We start from the raw sequence: 4,984 nt of genomic DNA, 5'->3' as shown, positions 1-4,984 counted from the left end.
ACTAGAACTGAACTAGAACTGAACTAGAACTGAACTAGAACTCAACTAGAACTCAACTAGAACTGAACTAGAACTGAACTAGAACTGAACTAGAACTGAACTAGAACTTTCCTGGTACTTAACTGGAACTGAACTGGAACTGAACTAGAACTGAACTAGAACTGAACTAGAACTGAACCAGAACTGAACTAGAACTGAACTAGAACTGAGCTAGAACTTAACTAGAACTGAACTAGAACTGAACTAGAACTGAACTAGAACTGAACTATAACTGAAATAGAACTGAACTAGAACTGAACTAGAACTTGAACTAGAACTAGAACTGAACTAGATTTGAGCCAGAACTGAACTAAACCTGAACAAGAACTGCACTAGAACTGAAAGATAGAGTTTCTATTATAACATAGTCTATATTCCCGATTATAAAGAGTTTATAGTACCAAATTTTGTTAGTTAAAGGCGAAATTTCTTTTTCTTTTTTACCAACTTTTTCTCTTGAGCTTAAAGAAAAAGTAAAGTTCTTTTTTATATATTTTCTGCAAGTTCTTGTTTTAATATTCCCATGCAGTAGTTTTTGTTGTAAATGTTGGGAGTGTTGTTATTGTTGTTCTTGTTATTAGTATTATGACTCGTCGTATTTGGCTTCGTTTCTTTAGCTGTGTACCTCTTTGCTCTGTGTATGTTTTTTTGTTGTTAGAGCCACCCACATAAGTGTATTGAGTTTTTTTTTTAATGTTTATGTTTGATTTGAAACAACAACAACAAAACTATAATAACAAGCATAAATCACTCAATAGGTTTTTTTCAATACACTTACATGTAAACAATTGTAATGTTTAAAAAGAGCGGTTGGGGTGGAGGGAGAGTGAATACTTTTTTGTGAAAGAGTAAAAAAATGAAGTAAACGGAAAAGGAACTCTTTGTTTTTCAAAAGCAGGTTTTAGTTGTTGTTGTAAGTGTGTGTAAATTACTCTTTGTTTGGGGTTTGTACTCTTTGTTTTTAACACGTATAGTAAGTAAGCAAACAACCAGACTTATTAACAACAAACAGAAACATCATCACTAGCATCATCCTTGGAAGATTGTTTAGTTGTTTTTTGTTATTTTTTGTTCATTTTTGTTTGTTTATTATTTACCGGCTTATTATAATGTTTGTTATTATTGTTATTTATAGAGTAGTTTTTAGTTTGTGGCCACAGAAGAGAGTTTATGTTTTTGTTGTTTTTTTATACTCTGTATCCAACAGATATTACGCCATCTACAAAAAAAGGGCAACCTACACTTTATTAAACTTTATGTTAAAATGCGTGTTGTATATAACGATCAGAATGTTGGCACTCAATGCAAGTCAACATGTTGAAAAATTGAAACTTGTAGCACAACTTTTTGTCAGTAATAAAAAACTATAAATTTTTTGAAAAATTTCTTTTAAACGTATAAAGAAATATAAAAAAATTCTTAAGTTAAGAAAAGAATTTATACTTTTATATATTTTTTCAAAATAAAATTGAAAATAAATTTATTAAAACTGTCCTTTTGAAAGAAAAAAAAAATTAACAAACCGGTAGACTTTGTCTGCTGCTGCTGCTTGCTGTTGCTCATTAATAGTAACACCTCAACCGAAAGTAATGTGAGCCAAACATTTCTTAAGAAAAAGTTTTAAATTTATTTGCTAAATGCAAAAAGAGAGACAAAACTTTGATATTGCATACTTCGCCAATATACCCCTTCGTCCGTCCCTCTATATGACTGGAAGTGTCATGCAAGTATTGTTGTTACTAGTGTGTGATGCTCTATTAGTGAACAGGTATGCAAACAGTAACATATTAAGCTTGATGAAGAGGCAACCTAATGGAATAGTTTGAGTTTATGATAAGCAAGAAATGACTTAAATCAAAGTATAAAATCTATTCAAATTTTACTTTTAAGATGAAAAAGTTCTTTAATCTAAACATAATTTTAGAAATATTTCAAAATTTTTACTGCTGAATAGCATTTTAAACAGCTGAATCGCACTTTTAGTGTTAAATTTCCAAAAAAATCAGTATTTTTTCCATAAATCATACATTTTAGCTTGCTGAATAGCCATTAAAGTAGCTGAATAAGATATTTTTTCTTAAAATTTAAAAGAGAACACTAATTTAAACAATTCAGCAATATTTTAATGCTGCTGAATTACATTTTAGGCAGCTGAATTGCATTCTTAACCCTTAATTTCTTAAAAAACTAAGATTTTTTCCTAAAATTTCTACATTTTTGCTTGCTGAATAGCAATTAACTTTGCTGAATACCCTGTAAAGATTTGTAAGAAAGACTCTTATATCAACTATTCAGCAAATGTTTTATTAAGCTGAATTGCATTAGAAGCAGCTGAATTGCATTCTCAAACATTTATTTCCCAAAAAAACTAGGATTTTTACAAAAATTTCTAAATTTTTGCTTGCTGAATAGCAATTAACGTTGCTGAATACACATAAACTATATAAATTTGTAAGAAAGACTCTTACATCAACAATTCAGCTAAAGTTTTATTAAGCTGAATTGCATTTCAAGCAGCTGAATTGCATTCTCAAACATTTATTTCTCAGAAAATTTATATTTTTTCAAATAGTTCCAGATTTTAGCTTGCTGAATAGCAATTAACGTTGCTGAATACACTTTAACTTTAAATATTTGTAAGAAAGACTCTTGTATCAACAATTCAGCAAAAGGTTAATAAAGCTGAATTGCATTTCAAGCAGCTGAATTGCATTCCTAATCATTAAAATTTAAAATTTTCACATTTTAGCTTGCTGAATAGCAATTAACATTGCTGAATACAGTTTAACTGTTTAGATTTTTAAAAAAGTCGTATACTACAACAATTCAGCAAAAGTTTTATTTAGCTGAATAACATTTCAAGCAGCTGAATTGCCTTTTTACTCCTTACATACTTACTTAAAACACAAAATTGGTTCATATGTCACACATTTTCACTTGCTGAATAGCTGAATTGTGTGTTTTCTTTGAAAACTCTAGGAAAATCTTTAAAATATTATATTCAGCAGAATTTTTGTATTGCTGAACAGCATTTTAAAGAGCTAAATTGTGATTATCTTAATCTAATTGCATTTTTCTTTTATAATTTTTCATTTATTCATTGTTTGCTTTAGCTGAATACCGCTTTCAATAGCTGAATTACTATTTTCATTATAAATATAAGAAACTAACTGTATAAACTTGTATTCAGCAAGATTTTTTGCAATTCAGCATTTATTTTATTCTGCTGAATAGCATTTTAAAGAGCTGAATAGTGATTTCCTTAATCTAGTTGCAATTTTTCTTTTATAATTTTTCATTTATTCATTGTTTGCTTTAGCTGAATACAGTTTTCAATAGCTGAATTACTATTTTCAATATAAATTTTAAAAACTAACTGTATAAACTTGTATTCAGCAAGATTTTTACTTTGCTGAATAGTAGTTTAAGTAGCTGAATGGTAATTTTTAACTGTAATTAAAGAAGACAATTACTCTTTTCTTTTTTTTTTTTTTTTTTTGAAAAATTTCCCTTTTCAAGAGTATTTACTGTATTATATTTAGAGATTATGTTTAAGTACCCACAGTCAACATATGGTTATTGTTGCTAAAGTAATTGTTACACTGTTCCCCAAGCTAGAGAGGAACGGAAAGGGAGATGTATATATAAGTAAATCTTTAGTGTTGGTGGCAGAGGTGTAATGTGTCTGTTTACCTTAATGACAGAAATAAGATGCACTTGAAAATAACGATGGCATGAACAATAACAGCTACAACAACATTAGATCTTAATGTAAACATAGATGTGCAACAGCTCAACTTCTGACATGCACTACACACACACACACACCTTTAGAATAAATTAAATTCAAAGCAAAAAAACACTTAAACTTCTAGATATACAAATACAAATGTAAATTATATTTAGCGGGAGTTTAAATATCTATTCTTTTCAGTTTTTTCTTTCTTTTTGTACATGGAGCCAGATTTCGTATTCAACCAAAAAAAGTGCTGTGTCTGTGGAAAAAAAACTAAATTTCTCAGACTCTGCAATTTAAGCCTTTTTGACATCCTTGTATATTTTATGTCATTTGCCACAATAGTCTCTGCAACATATCACAAAGTTTTCTTAATACTTCATTTTGTTTGCAGTTTTTTTCTTTAAAGTTTAAACCAACGTAGGAGTAAATGTTGAAGAACTTAAGTATATTTTTTGGGTTGTTGTTTCTTTTTTTTGCCAACAACTCATCACAGTTTAAAGATTTTTTTCTTTTGAAGACAAGAGGCCTAATGAGTATGATGTTGAAAATATTAAACTAAACACTGAGAGAAAAAAATGTATTATTAATATGCCACTTGCTTTCAATTACTTTCAACTACAATCTATCATTTGAAAACATGACAACATCTACTAAAATCTATCTACAATCACACTCTTACTCACATTCCTCCATCATAATTGGTGGTCCATTTAGGACACTTAATAATTCTCTATGCATTTTATATTATTTTAACGATTTTAATTAATAAAAATCTGTATGTGAATAATGTCTTATTTTTCAATAAATGTTTTTTTTCCTTTTATTTTCAGTTTCATTTTATTGAACATTTAATGAATTTTAAACACAACGAGCTGCATTACAAAACGCAACATTAGGTCATCAACATTATCACAAATGAAACGAACAAAAATATGGAACAAAATGATATATGTATATAGAATGAAGACAGAAAACCAAAGGTATGAAATCTTTGATATATTAAAATCACATTCGATTAACTTGGTGAACAGAAATAGACCAAAACTTACACAGAACAGAACCAGAACAGAACTAGAACAAAACTAAAACAGAACTAGCACAGAACTAGAACAGAACTAGAACAGAAGTAGAACAGAACTAGAACAGAACTAGAACAGAACTAGAACAGAACTAGAACAGAACTAGAACTGAACTAGAACTGAACTA

At 28.8% G+C, this 4,984-nt stretch overlaps 1 protein-coding gene across 2 annotated transcripts in view; it reads left to right on the top strand.

The window, feature by feature from the left end:
* The window catches only part of LOC111684635, a 77,484-nt gene that overhangs the window by 4,035 nt on the left and 68,465 nt on the right, over positions 1-4,984 (top strand). The window lies entirely within an intron of this gene.

This window comes from Lucilia cuprina, chromosome 3, assembly GCF_022045245.1.
Source record: "Lucilia cuprina isolate Lc7/37 chromosome 3, ASM2204524v1, whole genome shotgun sequence".
Classification (NCBI taxonomy): Eukaryota; Metazoa; Arthropoda; class Insecta; order Diptera; family Calliphoridae; genus Lucilia; species Lucilia cuprina.
Note: the sequence above shows the minus strand (reverse complement) of the source record. Positions and strands in the feature narration are given on the sequence as shown.